This window comes from Ambystoma mexicanum, chromosome 13 (assembly GCF_040938575.1).
Source record: "Ambystoma mexicanum isolate Mex_15411 chromosome 13, UKY_AmexF1_1, whole genome shotgun sequence".
Taxonomy (NCBI): Eukaryota; Metazoa; Chordata; class Amphibia; order Caudata; family Ambystomatidae; genus Ambystoma; species Ambystoma mexicanum.
In genome coordinates, this window is record NC_090938.1 from 390,938,509 (window position 1) to 390,958,287 (window position 19,779).

General features: G+C 42.1%; 1 protein-coding gene across 3 annotated transcripts in view; it reads left to right on the plus strand.

The window, feature by feature from the left end:
• NGDN (neuroguidin) overlaps window positions 1-19,779 on the plus strand; it is a 106,865-nt gene that overhangs the window by 40,555 nt on the left and 46,531 nt on the right. The window contains exon 1 of one of the 3 annotated variants that reach the window (XM_069633957.1): window positions 14,435-14,456. The exons of the other annotated variants lie outside the window; for them this stretch is intronic. The gene's annotated coding sequence lies outside the window, so the exon portion shown is untranslated. Of the gene's footprint in view, window positions 1-14,434; window positions 14,457-19,779 lie in introns of those variants that run through there. 3 annotated transcript variants of the gene reach the window in all.

A 19,779-nucleotide genomic window follows, 5' to 3' on the forward strand; every position in this document is an offset into this window, starting at 1 on the left:
TTTGATGTCAACAGCAGAAAGGTGAGGGTCAAAGCCAAAGCGTGAGACCTCTTCCTAGGGCAGATGTCCAAGGGCGGATACTAGGGTGGGGGGGGAGTGGGTGCGGAGAGGGGTAGAGTCAGAGCTTTGCCAGTCCAAGGTATTTTAACAGAGTGACCTTCCAGGTAGGGACTGATCCAGGCAAGAGGAGATTTGCAAAACCCACAGTCCTGGAGTGGTCGACTGTGTCGAAAGCAACAACGTTCCAAATGGATTAGTGTACAATAGAGTTTTTAGTGATGAGCATTAGAGAGAAAGTTGAGGGACATCTCAGTGGAGTGTTTGCTACGGTAGCCACTTATTGACTCTGGACAATTTATTGGCCTCTCAAACCCCTTTTTTCCTGCAGCATCGATTTTTCTTGCCACTGATGCCTGAACTGTGGGAACATCAATCGTGTGACTTTGGCTATGCCACTTGTCTGCCGGTGACTATCAGTTCAACTTCTGAACTTCAGTCGTTTTTTATGTAACCATGCTTCTGTGTAGCAACAGAGGACGTACATTCTGAAGCCTAAACACCACAGAGCACAGCATTTCTATAGTGTTCAAATACTGGAAATGAATGCAATGTTTTGCACTAAACCCGACTATCACCTCTCGACCAAAACCTTTTTCCAGGAAGTGCATTCTCCAGAGCTGCCTGCTTGCATTCCCAAGCCTCATTTATTGCAGAGAAAGAATCATTGTCTCTGGTATTTGTAGTAGGATTCCTTTGACATTAACTGTAGTCCACAAAACCTTGACATTTTGGATTATATCGTACCACTTAAAAAAAGTGCACATGGACTCAGCAGACATTGCAAAGAAGAGGTTGAGCAAACCAGGGAAAGCTGTAATGTTAATCTTCAAATGTAGTTTGCACTTGCCACCTTTTCAAGCACTTGCACTGTAGGATTGTCAGAAGGCCAATATAACAGTTTTTTGTTCTACTTTTGCGATTCCCATGTTCCCCCACCCCCATCTTGTCTTGTGGCGCCTGGAAACACTTGTGTATAGGCGCCTTACAAATATCCACACAAAAAGTGTCTCAATAAATACTCTATTAAGAGAGGCATTTATTTAGAGTATAACTACACAGACAAGTTATTTAACAGGGTAAGCACAGCAACTCGAGCATCATTTCAGTGCCAAATGATTACAAATTGCATTCTTTTTCTTACCTACCCTTGGTTTTTTTTCTGCCAAAGGGACTTGACAACAGACCTTGTTCCTGTGCCACTGTTGCTAGAACAATGTAAATACATACATGAAAATGATTCACGTGATTGTAGCATAATGTTTGTTGTTTTGTGTGTGTGCCTCAACATAGAACCGAGTGAAAAAATTCCAAGGTTTTTGGTGGGGTTTCTCGAATTGTTGGATGGCTGTTTAAAAATGCTATAATATACGCAGTTCATGCCTTACCAAAGAACGTTCCCGCTACTGCACAAATTCAACCATGACTGCCATTACTGCAGGAACTGCAATATCAATGTGTGTGGAAAAAGCACAGACTGTCCCTGTCTCCTCCTGCAGACAAGAAATGGTTGAAGAGTAAAAGGTACAGTGCTCACATGATGGGGCAATAGATTCCACTAGGCCTTGACACTAGATATTGGTGTCGTGCTTGATTTCAACAACGCAAGCTATGACTGGCATACCTGAACGGCATGCGATTTTACTAAGGATGTCAAAACAGCACTGGCTGCCCCAGTCCACACCTGCATTTAAGTGGAAAATTGGTAATTGAGCCTGAAACCGGACACCTGCATAGGCACAATTCTTAGAACTTCATGTTGTGATGTATATTCTAATCACTGGCCTGTGTTAGTATTGAAATATCGGGGGTACAACAGTAGCAAGTAATCTTAGTCTGTTTGGGGTGGCCTTTGTAAATTCTGCCTAGTGGTACATTAATGCGCTGAAATGTTAGTCATACAGGGCATCCATTTCCTCTCTTATGTCCCAATACTTTATCAGAACGTCTATCAATGAGACCTGGATGAATGCCACGGTTCAGTAGTCCTTGCTGGATCAGCGGAATATCTTTTGGGCAAATGTGTAGTACCGTGCATCTTGGTACTTGTACTGTTGGCACATCCAATGACTATGCAAGATTGCATTTGACTAACAAAAGCAATTTCAAGGCATAAATTAGGTTTCAAAAATTGATTAGCAGAGTTTGCTAGTGAAAATATTTTTGATTAACAAATGGACCCATTTAATTAGCAATGTTGTACTAATATTAATTTTATCAGAAGTTATTTGCAACCATGACATGAAATGGAAAACAATCCAGCAGTGTTGCGTGTCGCTGAAATAAGACGTTAGTAAGAGGAGTCAGGCCTTACAGATTCCTTAAACTTTAACTAGACCTGCAGGTCAGGTAACTTAGTTTTACCTATTCAGCCTAAGATAAATGCACTTGACCCACAGCAACGGAGGACAACAAATTAAAAATGCCATTTCTGTAAAATGGGGCATGTCGCTACCAACCCACTTTATTTTGCTCACTGCTGCCACCCAGAGGCCAGCCATCCAGTGGGAAATATTTATTTGACATTTACTGCAAACAAAATAAATATTAAATACAATTTTAAAACATCTCTTGTAAATGCTACTTGCCCTTCATAACATCTACCTCGACTATGTGTGTGGGTAAAAAGACTTTGCAAGCCATAGAGGAGTGTCTGTAAAATGTAAACCGTAAGCTGCATGAATGGACACAAATACATGTGATGAAAAGGCTCTGAAAACTGTTTGGCCAGCTGTCTCCTGCAGCTGGTATCCATAATACATAATACAACCATAGTTCTAGAGGCTAACTACAGTGTCTGGTATTGCAGTAGATCTGTAGATGTACAGACTGGTTGGAACTATTGATCACTACTTTGCGTAAGCATCTAGTTAGCTTTGTGTATTCATTATGTAAGAAGAGGCAAAGAGACTAAGCAGGGTGGATTGTGAAGCGGGCAGAGAACTGGGCAGACTAGGTCAATTATTGTAGTTTGTGGTCATCTCGCTTTCAGGTTACTTTGTATAGAGTAACAGGATAATCTAGAATGTCAAGGAGTATGGGTTCGCTCATGGGTTGAGCACCAGTTGCAAGATGAATGCAACCTGCAGGTTACAGAACTAGGTTTGCCATCAAAAGCATTTGATCATGTACATTTTCAAAAGTATTAACTCGTCAATGTGATGCATCTTACGCAACCTAAACTGTAAAACATTGAGATGATGCAGTGTTTTACAGTATTAATACTGTAGTTATGCATTATGTAACAATGTACACTTTAGGAATGGAATTGCATGACTGTATTTAAAAATAATGTAAAGTTGACACATGTTGGTCTTTGCCAGACAGGATATAGAACGTTAAATAAAAGTATCATCCCGATTACCTCTGGTTTACAATTATTTGAAAAAGATAGTCTTGCCTAGCACTCCCACAAAGGCCTTTGGCACTTAAGAGTGGAGGAGATGATTACTGCTGCACTTTCTCAACATTAGCAGTTGAAGTGAACAGAAAAAAGAAGGCGAGGGAGAGCATCAAGGGCAAGAGAGGAATGCAGGGCAAGTTGTACTTTCATTTAAGAGGGCAACTTAAATAGCTAACTTTGCTACACAAGTGTCCATTGGATTAGCAAACTCACAGAATTGCATAGTAAATTGCTATGCAACACTGCTTATTTTATGCCTTGAATTTCTGCAATATTGAAGAAAAAAAGAAATTTTGATGCATAATGCAATTGACTAAATTGGTGTGACAGAAGCAGTATCCTGACTTCAAAGATTTGCACCACTCCCTGATGGGACATCGTAGTCAATTCAGTAGCAGGTGCTACTGTATACATTGGTCTTTTGATATGGGTGTACAACATGTAGGTATTTTAATGTCTGCATTCACCCAACTAGATGGACAATGGGGCTAGACGTCTGGGGCTGTGGGCAGGCAGATTGTGGCATGTCTTTGAAGTATTTATATCTTTTGATAAGTAGATTAACATTGAAAAGAGAAATGTTGTGCCTTGTAGCACATCCCCGTGGCACATTGTGGTTCTTTCAATTAGCAAGTGCTATTTTATGCAGTGATCTCTTTGTGAAGTTTTTCAGCATGCTGGTGGAGAAGGGATGGGCTGTACTTTTACCTTTTTTGTGTTTTCAACCTCTGGCTTTGCCAGCTAGGTGCACAATGTGTATAGAGTTTGCCTTGCTCTGGGAAGGCAGATTGTGTGATGTCATTGAAGCTTTTATACCTTTTTTGATAATCAAATTTACAGTGAAAAGAGAGCTTTTGTGCCATTGTCGAAAGACTAGTACAACGCCCCTGGGGGACAGCCACTTCAAATCTTGATTGTAAGTGCTATTGTAGATGGGGTGTTCTTGACTAGGCTTTGCAACATGTGTGTGGACCATATATGGAAAGTCATTTTTGTGTGTGTGTTAATAATCTGACTTTGCTTTGCTAGGCTAGGGACACACATTGTAAAGATGTCTAGGGATATTGGCGGGTAGATTGTGGAATATCTCCAATAGATCCGTGATGAGGAGATTGAACCATGTGTGCAGTGTCTGGTAAAATAACTAATAACATACGCACATAAGGTAGGATGGTGGCAGAAGGGGTGTAATGCCGTCTGCGTGAAATTGTCTCAGACTCTGGTGGGCTATCCTGAGCAATTCTCAAATTCAAATGTAAAGCTTGGTCAAATAAAAGAACTGTCCAAAAATAGTAGATCAAACGTAAACAATTGTTTTGTTATGTGAAACAAGTAATATGAATTACTTTAAAAGAAAGGCCACATCCTCTTCAGGCAGCAGATCTTCGTGGCTTTTGAGTCTGCATTAGACACACTGGTGCCAGCTATATCACCGTAGATGTCATTTGACCAAGTGCCTTGTTGGTGCGGTAGATCTAGTGTTTTAATGTTGAGACCGTGCTCCAGGGCCATCCGGAATGCAAGTTTGTGACGCAACACCCATTGATCTTGCAGAACACCATTATGGGCAGTCCCCAAAACTTGACCTATTTTTAATTTCTTGGATTTTCATGAAGTTTCTGTGTTTTCAAAGTAAATATCTGTTTATACTTTGTTTTGGGTACAAATATTCTAGCTGCTCCCGGAACCCAGTCCTACAGGAGTTTATTGGACTCTTTTACTCCCTAAAAATTGGCAAATGCTCCCAAAAAATAAAAAAGGGAGTAGGAATACTCCCAAGAAAATAAGAAAAAGACATGTAGAATCTTGCACCCCTGCTTTCACCCTCACAGCTCCATTTATATGTTTCGACCAGTAGTGCACGTAATACCACAGGAAGAAACTACAATTTTAACTGCCTGATTGGACGAAGTAAACATGTATCTTTTAATGTGCATGAATACGTAGGTGCAAAGAAATTAATATTACAAAAACATTTACTGTTTTTCAATAAAAACAGTTTTACTAGCTTATAAAATACTCTAATTGGGAATTTGACTAAAAATAGGGGGTAAAATACTCCCACTTCCAAATCCTATCTGGAGCACTGCACGTACCTTTTACTGGTGTCTAATGCCAGAAGAGATTGTATTTTTGATTCAAGGTTGGTCACAATGCTGTCTATTCAAACCCAATCACCACCCCCACCTTGGACATTATTTTGGTGCTCCTTTTGGGGTGGGAGGGGGCACGGTTTGGGTACCACTTTGCTGAAGGCTCAGTCATCCTCTGCGAGCACTGCCCGAGCTTGGAGAAATGCATTAAAGGTATTCATTGTTGAGAAATAGCTCTACAGTGTAAAGGTGCTTGTGAAATGTCAGTACCAAGTGAAGGTGTTACTGAATTTGTCATACTAGTGAAGGCGAGTCAGAATTGTTTGTCACCGAAGCATCAACCTTCTCTCATGTAAATAGTGGGTTTAACTGGCTGATCTGGAAGTAGAGTGGTGCAACATCTTGCTAGAACATTTGGGAATATTCTGGGACAATGTTCGATGTGAGAGCACTATGATGGTAGTTGGCAATAAGGATAGAGCTCACGGCACATCAAATGTATATATCCTCTAATCCATCATGTGCAATACCAAACTTTAAACATTCAAATACATTAGGCAACTCTGTACAGCTTATTAATATGTTGATCTTTGTGGCAACCTGCACCCAGCCCCTCTGCTCCTTCTAAAACAAAACCAATGACAAACTTTGCTATCACTTGGCTTCATTTTTCTCTGCTACTTTGTGTGAGATGGTAAGATTTTCCATGCTTTTCTCTGCACATGTAATGTGATTCTGAGTTGGTGTGGAGGAATGAATGGACTGTGGTGATAGGCATACCTCTACGTGGTGCCACAGAGATAAACATATTAATATGCTGTACACAGTTGCCTAATATATTATATGGTTTGGTGAAATATGTTAATATAGTACATGCTCTTTTATATTGTCTATACTATAATCGCCCATAATGCCCTGTAGAACTTGAGAATACTTCGCGCAAGATGCCTATGACCCATGCTGGAAACACTATATGCACTTTGGTTTCAAGTCTGCCATTAATCCACAAAGCACATGCTCTGTATGCCACAAGACGGTACTTCTGTTGAGAGGATATACAATGTTACTTTGATTAAAGAGATATAAAATGGTTGAATCTTGCAGCCCATTTTGTGAGCTATTGGATATGAGACATTTGTGTTACCCATGCCGTACACCCCTTCCTAGTTCCTCTGTCCATATAACCCGACTGCAAAGCACTGGGTGAGGTCAGACTGGGATACGCATCTGGGGCAGAAGGACAATGAAGAAAGTACATGACCAACATGCTAATTGCAGTCTTTCTTTTTTATTTGTACTTTTTTATTTTTTGAGAGGGTGTTCATTCACGGCACAGCCACAGCATTTTACCTGAAGGAATATTAATAGAAAACCACATTGCATGAAGTAGTTTTACCCAACACACGTATAAAACAAAAGATTGAGGGGAAATTGTTAGATGGCCCCAGGATTCTTCCCCCCCTAACAAGGGCTTGTGCGAACTTCCGGACTAAGGAATCCTGTTGCCTTTATGCTATACCCCATAGGTAGTGCGAGGAACACTACACAAACCTGTGTTTGTTAACTAAAAATACACTGAGGCACTAAAAAATAGAACATTATAGCACATGACTTTATTAAGACAATACATTTTTTAAAAAATGTATTAAACAATTCATATAAACATTTCATGATCCTAAAAAGCAATTAATATAAACATTGAAACACCTAAAACTCGTAATACGCTACTAAGCACACTCAGGGTGCAAACGTACTTGCTTATCCCTCACAAACCTCTCACACCTATATTAAACCTCACTCTCTTCAACATACAAAGTTATGTAGACTCCTGTCGAATACACAAAAACGGAGAGCTCTCAAGTTCTGAATTACTCCCTCCAGCCAGTTCGTGCCCTTGTTGAATGAATACTTTTAAATAAAAGGTTCTCATTAATTTAATTTTTTACATAAAGTTGTCTATTAATAGAGCAACCACAATGCCCGACATGTTTCGTTCTTATAACAATGTTAGACAAATGACAGAACTTCTTCAGGGGAAATTCGACAACCAGGTTCTCTTGGACTTCTTAAACTTTGTGTGGAAATGTTCCTCTAGTACCCTATGGGGGACAGCATAAAAAACAGCTATAAGTAATGCTGTTATTTAATTACATGTAATCATACCATCAGAGTGCCCAATCTTCTATGGTTGACGCACCGTGATAACTTCAATAATTTAACCAGTTCACGGTGTTGTAGGCTCGTTTCCAGAATCAAACGACCCACCGTTGTAGTTGACCACCACGCGCACCGACTCCACTGTCTTGCTACAGCTCTGAAAGAAAACACGATAACTCTAAATGCCATTCATCAAGCTTCATTCCACATTCAATACCTTTAGTTTGTCAAAAAAGTGTCATCTTAAAAAAACCTATCCTATAATAGTAATTCTAATAGTGACAGAAAAAAAGATGCATTATAATTTACCACCTTAGTGGAGGGCTAGAGTCTATTCATGTGCCCTACCTAGCGTGCACATGGACACTCGACCCACATTGGGCCATTAACGCCCATCCGCCCATTAATGTGGCACATATTTAACGTTTTTTTTAAATTCTTTCTTTCTCTTGTTTTCATCCTTTTCAAGTTGTGTTTACAACCTCCCAAAAATGCAACAATGTTATACACATTGAATTGGCATAAATGGAATAATTGCAGAGAAAGAGGCACTTGCGCATAGTTTTACCCAACCATTTTTTTCAAAAGGAACGATGCGACTTTTCGAGTGTGTGCCACTGTTATTGTATACTGGCACGCGCATCTGAGTGCCAGATGAGTGCTGTTGGAGGACACGCCTTCGAATTCACTGCTTATTTGCATTGAGCGTTGATTCTAACATATTTATCTGGAGGTATATATACTTGGCTATTTTAGGACACACCAACCTTAATGAACTTATTGAACAGTATTTACTCTCTGGCTTTAGCGATCAACTCCAGGATATACAGGAGCATATATGGGGTCAAGCAGCTTTTTATTACATTCTAACGGTAACGGAATCAGGCAATGCCTCCTTCCTAGATGATACTCCTATTTTTGCATCTGGGGAAGTGGCATTATTGGCGCTGTCTGATTATCTGCCAAATTTAGAAGGTGGGGTTGAATCAAGGCTGTCCTCTGCAAAATTTGCTGATCGGACAACAATTGATCTGGAAACCTACTACGCACAGAATGTATCTATTATAGGTTCGATCAAGTAGGAGTTAAATCTATCTGTGCACAATCGCAAAACAATGACTAACCCTGATGAACAGTATGGCCTCCAAGGATGGGTTTGGATGGGGGGTCTCACGCAGTAAACATGCACTCAGCAAGTGGGTCTGGGCAGAATAACGTTATCTGCATAGGGGAGGAGGGAGCCCCATTAGTGGGGATCATGGAAGTGAACAGGACCCTATACATTCCTGTCAGGCCAATGAGGTGGGATTTGATTTGGGAAAGGGGAATGGTAGGATTATCCAAATAGTGAAAGATACTCTAGTAAAGAAACCTAACAAAAGAGGAAAAATTGGCCAAAAAAACTGTATTGCATCTAGGAAGGCTTCCAGCAATCCTCTTAACATATTCCTACTTGTGATGGGCCAGGAGGATGAATATCCGGACAATATAGAGGAAAAAGCCTCCATGGAGATGGATGATGGGACAGCATCAATCGCCTCAAGTATCTTGGATAATGCACTCCCGAGGGGGAGGTTGGAAAAGGTGTGAGGGACAGCGAGGGAGGATGAGGGTAAGGTCTGCCCGGGAGCACAATTGAAAATTGTTGATGGTCTTTCTAGTGTAATGAAACATAAAGGAAGTGGTGGAACGACTTGCCATGAAAGAAGTGGAAAAGGTTAAGTTGTTTGAGGTATTTGGAAAGCCACAGCTCATAGGTGAAGGAAAGACAAAACGTGAGGAACTTGCCCACCGGCCTATGGAGAGGTGCGCAAATGTGTCACTGGAGACTGTATGGTTGGATAATGGTATTGGGGGGTCATCCTCTATTGAATCAATTGTTGGGTGGGATGTCAGCCGGCATAATGGAAGATCAAATTAGAGTTGCGGTAAAGAATGTGTACCCGTAGAGGATTATCTATGGCGGGAACTATGCAGGGGGAGAGCTTGGTGGATAGACACAGTAACAAGGTGTTGCGGGATGTTGAAGGGGATGTGGGAGAGTGCCCCCCAGGTCCTGCCCCCGAAAGTGCATTGCAAGGACAGGCCATGGGATCGAAGACCAATGGTACAAACAACTGGCCTACTGGAAATTGCTTGCCCCATGGACTACCTTAGAGAATTGGGGCATCAGTCAAGACTACAGCTGAGGGAAGGTAATTGTGGGGAAATTGCCCACCCCAAAAAAGTCAGTGAGAACAGAAGTGAATGTACAAAGATCATTGATATCCAGTGGAGAGAGCCACGATGTACAGAGCATTCCAATCTACTCCTCTTTTATATGTTCGATCATGGGGTCCCAGACTCGCTGAATAGGTGGAGAATATTAGACCTGTTCAATGAATTCCGAGCATTGAGGCTTATTTTGTCCAAAGATATTAAGCCGGTGGACTCTATTCACACAGAAAGATATGATTACATTCGACTGGTAAATCCATTGAGGATGATTATTGAAGCAATGTTGGCAGAAACGCACAGCTTTAACAAATTGGGCTACAAGCTACTCCACTTTGATTCTGTATACAGTCAAGATAATGGTAATCGAGACAGACAAAGGGTAGGAAGAGCAGTAACCGAAAGACACTTATTCGGTGGGGGCAGGGGGAGAGCACCAGAGAAGATGTATTCTGGTTAGATATATCGCTAAGAGATTCTATATCACAGCTGAAAAGGCTGAACAGGCAGCTTTAGCAAGGATGCTGCACTTTATTTCCTGGAACTCTAGAGGCTCCTCTAATCTGTGCTTAAATCCTGTTCTTTGTCATTATTTGGGGACCTTTTATCTTCATACAAGTAATGTGGCTTTTAGGCTCCCCCCGTATTAGATGGTTACGATATATGGGTAGAGGCCGCCACAAAGGGACTGGGGGGTAGATCTGCGGCTGGATTCTTGATAGCAATACAAAATGGTTGTGGGTTTAGGATGACCAATTGTAGTAATGCTACTAAAGGGATTCCAGCAGTAATGGTTGACCTAAACTCATTGCCAGATAGTATAGTATACCAATTCTATTGATACATATTTATTGGAACCCAAAGGAAAATCTGAGCACTGCAATAAATGCACCCAATGTTCTGTTGGAGGATGGGTTTCTCTCTTCCACGCGGGTGGGGGTGACCAACAATAGCAGGATTTTAATGCTGAATGTACCCCAGCAGAAGTGCATGACTTGGACCATGTCGTTTTGAGCGCTGAAGGCAGTGAAGCCTCTCCCACCAAAGATGTAGCTAGGGTGGTAACAGGAAAGGGGAGGAAATACTTACAAGGTAGAATATGGTATGATAATTTGATAAACTGGGGTCTGTATTTGATAATCTGTTTGAGTATGGAATAAAAATTCAGCCCCCTTGATTTAGGGGCACAATTGACTATATATTTACCACAAATAACTGATGGTGATCGTATTGAAGTTTACTGTTGAGCCTCTGACATGAGTGATCATGCTATGATCTTAACAGGCCTAGATGTAAAAGGAATTTTCCCTATAGTAGAACAATATAGGACATTGGTGAATGTGAAAGTTAATGGCAATCGCTTGACATGGCACGATGGGAACATTGACAAATTGAACATGATCATGTTAAGATTTTACTGGTACATCCTTAGACACCAAGATTATATATATACCCATTACAACTTTGGAGGATATTTGCAATTGCCCATTGTTAAAATAGGAGGGTGTCAGACGAAATCAAATAAGGTACAATCCCACAAGCATAGATTTGACCCCAAGGTCTGGGGAAAGAAAAGATCTACCCGTAGATTAATACATTTTGTGAAAAAGCGGGACCATAATTGGGAGCTGAAACAGATGACAGTGGGGAAACTAAAGCAAAATTGAAAAATTGTATAAAGATTCACAAACTGGTGTTATACCAGAGGGACAGACAGGGAGGTGATGAACTGTTGGTAATTAGAGCTTTTAGGCATTGATTAATGGGATGGAGATTAATCGGATCTCTGCGCAAACAAACCCCATCTCAGAAGAGGGTTGGAATACCCACCTGTCTGAATTGTATGAAAAGGAGTGTGACCTGTTAAAAGGTAAACCATGGGTACTGGATTGCTCTATAGAAGAAATCAAGGGTGCAATCGAGTTCCAATGGCTCTAGAGCGGTGGGACCGAGTCAATGGACTAATCTGACTTTGAAGGGTAACCTGGAATTATGGGCCAAAGTTCTTTGGTTACTGTTTATGGCTATACTGAAGACTAGATCTTTCCCGTCGACATGGAGTTTGTTAAATGTAGTCCTGATAGTCCTGATTTATAAGAAGGGGGACAGATTACCCCCTCTTTATTGCCTCCCCATTGCTCTGCTGGAGGATGCAGATATGGCATTTCTTTCTGTTATGATTTTGAGACTTATGGAAAGGTGAAGTAATGAAAATAGCATCCTTTCCCCATGGCAAATGGGGTTTAGAAAGAATATGGGTATGGATGGAGGGTGGGTTGTTAGCCTCCCTTCAACATCTGGCATGGAGAGGCAACTCCCAGACAATATATGTGGCATTTATGAATGTATCCCTCGCCTTTGACTTGGTTGATAGAAACACTATGGTCTAAACTGAATAAGTTGGGCCTGCCTCATGGTTTACTATCTATATCAATATGTATGCATAAGGGATCTAGAATGCAGGTTAGACTGAATAACAATGCACTTCTGACCAAGCCAGTGTCAGTAAATGACGGCCTGCCCCAAGGATGTAGATTTGCATCTTGGTTATTCAATCATTATGTCTCTGATGTTGTAAAATCCTTGTGTAGTGCCTCCTTTGTGGCACCAAAGACAGCGGGTAGTAGTTTTTATTGGGCAGCATACGCTGATTTTATTTTATTAGATTGTACACCCATCAGCATGCAAAGGTTCGTGACAGTATTTAGCAAGTATGGGACTAAGAATAACCTGCAAGTAAACCCTAAGAAGACTGTGATTTTGAGACTGAGTAAACGGAAAACTGCATTCACCTTTAGTTGGTTCCTGAATAAAGAAACTTTGCCAGTGATGGATAGTATGATCTATCTAGGGTTCCCCATTATCTGCTCCGCTAGGAAATAATTTATTAGGAGATGCATGAAAGACCAAGTTCTGAAATTATAGACCAGGCAAAAAAGGTTGGCAATTTCCCCACCCTACCAGTTCATAAATGTTACCATACGAAGGTGGTTCCTCGTCTAAGTTATGGGGGGGAATTCTTCCCCGGATGGTTTAGGCGAGTATGGAAAAAATATGAAGCACTGTTCCGGCACACTGTTATGTATTGGTTACCGAAATGTGTGATACTGGCAGCTATTCGATATTAGTTGGGGCTGCAATCACTTGAGTCTTGTGGTGTGGAAGCGATTAAGTGTTTACAGGAAATTGTATGATAGTAAAATTTCATCAGTATATTTGATGTTGAACAGAGTTGAGGAAGGAACCATGTATGAGGAATTTGTGACTGAATTTCATCTAGACTGCCAAGGGCTACATTTGGAAGTTTTGTTGGTTAACCCTCTTAAAGTAAAAAATAAATAAATAAATAAATTTGGATTGGGCAACTACTAATGATAAGAGTTTTAGACTCTGTTATACTCCCACATTGTATCCGATCAGAGAACTCCAGGCTCAATTGAGCCCTAATTGAAAAGATTCACCAATAAAAAGGTGCGCAATGATTTTATGAATTTTAGATTGAATGTTTTACGCACTAGAGAAATAATATTTTTGCGAGGGGGGGTGATGATTTCTCACCCTGTTGTTGCTTATGCTTACTGGGGATGTTGGAGACGCTTGCCCCCAAGTAATTCTTCATTGCCCCACTCTTAGAACGCATCATATTGAATGCTTTAGGAGGTTTGTGCCAAATCCTGAAGGAGTTTATCTTGAGTATTTATGGCAGAATATTTTGCACGGAAAAACTGTCCCACTAAATCTGGCAGTGCTAAGATTTTTATCAAAGGTATGTAAACTGTTTTAGGAATGTTTAGTAAATATCTGTTTTTGGGTTTAAAAAAAATATTTTTTTATTCTCTTTTCTGTAGATTAGAATAATGTGATATGTTTGTATATGAATTTGTAGAGTTGTAAATTTATAAAGGCTTTAAACAACATAAATAATAGTATACTGACTATATTTGAATCTCAAACAAAGCCTCCCAAACATTTAGAAATAGACATTGAAGTTGGATATGTTCATATAAAAAGGAAGGATGTCAAGTGACACATGATGTACAAGGATATGGGTTATCAATATAAACCCCAGCACTATGGAAAAGAATGCAGTCAAGTTGGCGAAAGTACAGTAATTATTGAAAGATGTTTTTTTAGTGTATGCTATTCTCATTAGTTGAAACCTGCAGATAAAGAGTGTAACGTGGCTCATGCAAAGAACTGAACGGGTAAGGCCAAAATTCCATCTGCTAATGATGAACTGAGGTAGGCCCTACAAGTGAAGTATCCTGCCAAAAGGTGTTTTCAGGTACTTTGCGCATCAGTTGACACCACTGGCATCGGTACCAAGTTGAAACATCAGCCAAATGTCTTGGTTCACAACATGTGTCTTTAGAGTCACTTCCTTGCACTTGGTGTTCCTGACTTTGCCATGTCTCCATTTCTTTATACCATTAAAGGGTGAGGAGGGAAAAGGAGAATGAGTGGAGACCAGCTGTCGAGACCAGAGTCGAAGAGCCTTTTACAGCTTCCTTCTTCCAGACTTTGTGAGAGAGGTAGGATAAGTGATAGAATAGCAGTTGTTAGAATAGATAGGAGAACTGGAGAGTGCCATGGGGGTAGAGGGGGAGAGAGATCAGCATGGGAGCTGCACGGTGCATGGAATTCACCAAGTGGCCTAGCTGCGAGACAGGCACAGAGGTGGAAGTGTCCAAAGGAAGGCAAACTGTGCACAGAATAAAAAGCACACCTAAATTTGAAATTGCCAAAAAGTGATGGAAACAGTAGAAAGCAAGATGCATGTGAAATGTAGGGCAGATACACATATCAAGTGGGAAGAAGATAAAGATTGCAGTCAGGCTGTGGTTCAAGGAAGTCTGGATTCAGCAGGCAACCAGTAAAGTGTTGTGATCCAGGAGCAGGTGATCTGGGCAGCTTACCATTGTAGCGTAGTTGCACATTTTTCATGCTCCCGAAATGCAGGGGTACAGGTAGTTTGTTCATTGAGCAGCGTGGGTTGGGGGACAAGTTGCAGGAGTTGTGGCATGGAGGGGGCTCCCTCCAGCTCTGGACAGGGCCAGACCGGGGCCATAGTGATGGGTCTTTGTGGTGAGGGGGCTGGTTGCCTGCTGGCGAAAATGATTGGACACGGAGGCCCAACCAATCAGGCGGCGGAGAGGCGGGCCACAGCACACCACAAGGTGCTACTCGTTGAAGATGAAAAAGGCGGCAATCTTAAAAAGCCACGAGGAGGCCCCTGTATCATGGCTCCAGAGGGCAGAATCGAGAAAAATTGAGCAATGAGTGCTGCAGGGGCATAAGAAGGATGCACTATAGTGCCTCCAACCAAGTGGCACCACATTCAAATAAATGAAATAGAAATAATTAAAAGGGTGCATCCTTGTGCTGAACACGTCACCTAATGGGAGATGTTTGGCCCTTCTCTGTCCCCCTCTGTACCGTTCCATGTCTCCCAAGACCTTGACTCTTGGGTGTAACCCTTATTCTATCCCAAAGAGGTTTCTTCCTTTCATATTTAAAAAAATTCTGAGAATCAATATTGCATCCATTCTGATTTTATTCACTACAAAAAGCTCCAAACGCCATCATGTCATGGCAAAAATATATACATTTTTCTTTGTGTAAGCCTTAGTTTATACAATAGGGATTGCCTTGCATTTTTAATTATACTGTCCACTGCACAGTTCTAACATGAACTTCACAAAGAAAATGTATAGGACTCTAGCCTGCCAACACATGTTTCGACCCTATAGGGCTTTGTCAAGGCTTTCCAAAGTTATACATTTGTATTCTAATGTTTATAGGTGAACTTTGCACAATTATTACTTTACATTAGAAAGGTTAATGTACAATTGAATAAGAAACCAGTTGAATTTCTGAAAATTAATAGAACTTGAAAATTGTAAGCAAAAAGGGGAAAAGAAAACGCAAAAGAGAAGATCAGCTGAGCTGTAAATCATTAATATAATTCAAGATGTTATACTAGTAAATGTAAATTACTCAAAATTATGGTATACTCCTTCGCCCTCTCCAGGGCCTTTTGGTATTAGTCGGGAATGGGAGAAAGACCTACAGAATGCAGTTGGGTCATGGAATTCTGGAGCCATGTCTTCCCCCATGGTCTCGTTTGTGGGTGCCTTGAGCAGAAATTGGCTAGCTAAGAGAACACCCCTATGGCAAATCAATCCAGGAAAGCCTCGCCGAATGTCTTGCATATCTTCCTGAAAGTTTCTGTTTGAAGGTACAGCTTTAATGAGTATGAGAATATCCTGCTTAGGGGGCTTGCTTTCCAGTGGTTCAGTTTCCAGATGTGGCTGGCATAAAACGTGATATTCTGCCCAGGTCCCCAACTCCTTTGCACGTTTCCAAAGGGCCTGTGATCTTGTCTTCTCGTCACTTACCCCCATATCCCACATCTGTTTATGTAAGCCACTGACACCTGGTTTCCAATTGTACCAGGGTGGCTTGGTTGTCCAAACCAAGAATGAATTGCAGCGGGGCACTGAAAATTGAAGCCAGCTTCTTGCTGTTAGAACATAGTCTGATTCTTCCTAGACTGCTGATCCTCCCGCACCGTTCATGAGGCCCCACATTCTTTGTCTGGAATTTGCTCTCATAATATAAGTGATAGGAAGGGCACTGTGCTGGACAGGCTTTTCATGTCCATCCATTACTGAAAGGATTGGTGTACCTATGGAGTCACTGGAACTGGATGTTTGATGTCTCTGGACTCAAGGTTCCAATGGCTGTGCAGGTGGAGCATGAACCAGGGGACTTTAAACACGCAAGAGGCCATGTGGTCTTGGTGGGTCCTCAACCACGGGCAAGCTGCAGACCTCTTCTCACCCAGAATGATAATGAAGTTGTGTAGCAAACTCTGTAAAAAATTGGTCCTTTTTAAAAATCGATCCTTACCAGAATGCATTGGACGTGCTGCACCTATACAAACATACACTCTTTGTTAAAAGTATGTCCCAAGTTTCAGAAGGTAAATCGCCTTTTAAAATGGCTACCAAAAAGCCTTTAAATTTCTATCTTCTTGGGACATGCCATGCATGCCAATATTGTCAAACAATTCCAGGGTGAAATGTACACACAATTGTTCAATTGTTACACTCCTTTCCTGCATTACCCTAATGAAATTCATAGGCCAGAACATTTATCTGAAGCACCATCTAAACAATAAAAATAAAAACTAATTTTTTGGTCCAATTTTGCTTGGAACAAATCAATTTGTGAATGTATGAAAATCGACTCAAATTCAACAGTAAAAAAAATAGAAATGCTAGTATGTCTCTCTGTTGCGTCCAATCTGGGATGCGCAGAACGGGTCGATCCTTCGACGGCGACCTTGCTTTCTCAGTTTGGACACGCCCCCCCCCTCTTTAGGCCTCTGTCCCGAAGGCCAGGAATTTGAGATTCCAGGACTACTTTTAATTTCCACATTAAAACCAAATGGGGAATGCCTTTATATTAAGCAGATTGGATTTCTGTAAAGCAATCTATCCAAGTCTACTTAAATCATCTATTTGTGGGCTGTAGAAGATCAAAGATGCAGCTGCAAGGATATTGCTGAATTTGGCCCGTAGTGATTTATCTCTCAGGCATTGCGTGCTTTACATTGGCTCCCAGTGGATGAGCAGATAATGTTCAAGATGTTTTATATTGCCCATAGAGCAGTGGTATTCAAACTGTGGGTCGCGACCCCCTCGGGGTCCGCGGGTGCATCCCAGGGGGGCCCTGAGAGCTCAGCATGAAAAAAGATTTTTTTTTTTTTTTTTTTTTTTTTTTTTTTTTTTAGATTGGAAGAAATGGGCAGGGGTGGCCCACATGGGCGGGCTGAAGCATGAAACTGTCTCAGGCAACAATGAAAAAGTGGCCCACAGTTGTAAATGGATATTCATTCCTTTAGTCACAGACTGGGCCTCATTACTACTATGGCGGACCAGTAACAACGGTGTTGGTAAGCTACCAGCACTGTTGCTACCGTTCCGCCATAGTAAGAGTTGTGCTTGTGGGTGCTTGACAGCCCCCGCCAGGTCTGACCTCAGCTCGTCGGATGCACCGGCACCGTTATTAACGGTGCCGGTGCATCCGAGCTCCCCCTTCCCATTTGAGCCATATGGGGCTCAAATGGGAATGGGGATCTACCGGCACCTTCGAAAGGGCAATTATCATGTCCGCCTAACTCGGCATGACCTAGTAATTGCCCATTCGCGGGTGCCAGACCCGGATGCAACTCCAGTGGCAGCCGTGCCGGTTTTACCGGCACAGCTACCGCCAGAGTAGTTATGAAGCCCACTGTTTCAATAGTACCCAAAGGGGTGCTTTGTGTTAAAATGTAAGTAAATTGTGATATATTCAGCAACAATGGTCAACATTACTAACTGCATAGTGGCCCCTCACCCATTATGGAGGAGCTAAGGAGCCAGCCTAGTGAAACAGTGAGCACTCCCTCAGCTGCTTTATCCAGCTAATGGAGTGCTCCTGGGCTGGCTGAACTGTCAAAGGGAAACACTGTTTCCCTTTGACAGTTCAGTTTAGTTCCCCAGCCGCACATGCTCACTGAGCCATGCAAGTGCTGGGGCGTTTTGCTTCGCCAGCATTGCATAGCTCATTGGAAATGCTGGCTGGGGCACTGCATATCTGTATGTCCGAGGGGGAGCTCCTGCGCCTCCTCGCACATACGGACAGAGCAGCTGGAGCAGCACCCACACACAGGCCAATGCAGAAGGTACGTTTATGTTCATTGTTTTTATTTAAACATGTGTATGGATGCGTTATGAGTGAGTGTATGGTGATGGATGCTCATGTGAATGATAGAGTGATTGCTGTATGAATGTGCAGCGCCTTGCATATACACATAATCATGTTCATTGTGTTAGGACCAGTGGGGCCCAGGGGACAGGGATGGTATCTTTTTACCGGACATCTATCATTCAAAACCCTCTGCCTTGTCCACAAGGCTTTCTGGGGCCTCGGTCCAAAATACCTTCAGCTATTCCTCCGCAAATACCTCCCCTCTCGAGCTCTTCACTCCTCTACCTCCAACTCCCTCAGGGTCAGTCGTTTATCAAAGAAACGAGCTGGGGGTAGATCTCGGTCTTCGGCTGGGGCCTCCCTCTGGAACAGTGCCCTGCCACTCTAAAACTTGAGGAGAACCATCTTTCTTCCTGCACTTATCAGACCTACCCTGTCTGCTGCCTTAAACGTAGCACTTGCAAATTGCTGGCTGCACTACCACTGTTTGTTGCCTTTATTATTTATTTATTGTTATTTATCTGTTTCTCCTCTGCTTCGCACTTTCCACTTCTCCCCCCTTCCATGCACTTTTCCCCTCACACTTGCGCGTTCTCAATGTCACTGGGCCTAGTAAGATCGCTGTTTTATTCTCCTCTGTTCCCCTCCCTTGCCTTGTCACGCTCTGAAACACTTGTGTACGAGCGCGATAGAAATAAAATATCAATGCCTGCCCCCTGGACTCCCAGCAACAATTGCAAACTGTTTGGCTATTTACCCATTTTTTGTTAAAAGTATGCTCTACAATGCAACATTTTAACCTATTATTTAAAAAATAATTCACAGGGGGAAACCCCCCCGAACCTTACCTTAATGCCCCTTCACTTAAAAAAGATTCACCAGCCGCCACTGGCCCTCAGACTGTGTTGGGAACGGGATGGGGGAACCGAGGGACTATGGTGGGAGCACAATGGGCGGGAACCATGGGATAGTGATGGGAGCAGAGTGGGGAGAGCCCTGGGTGTGTGATGGGGTGGGGAGAGACCAGCGACTGGGTAGGAGTGGGATGAGGGAGCCCAGCGACTTTGATGGGAGCAGGTGACGGCGCGCAATATATAC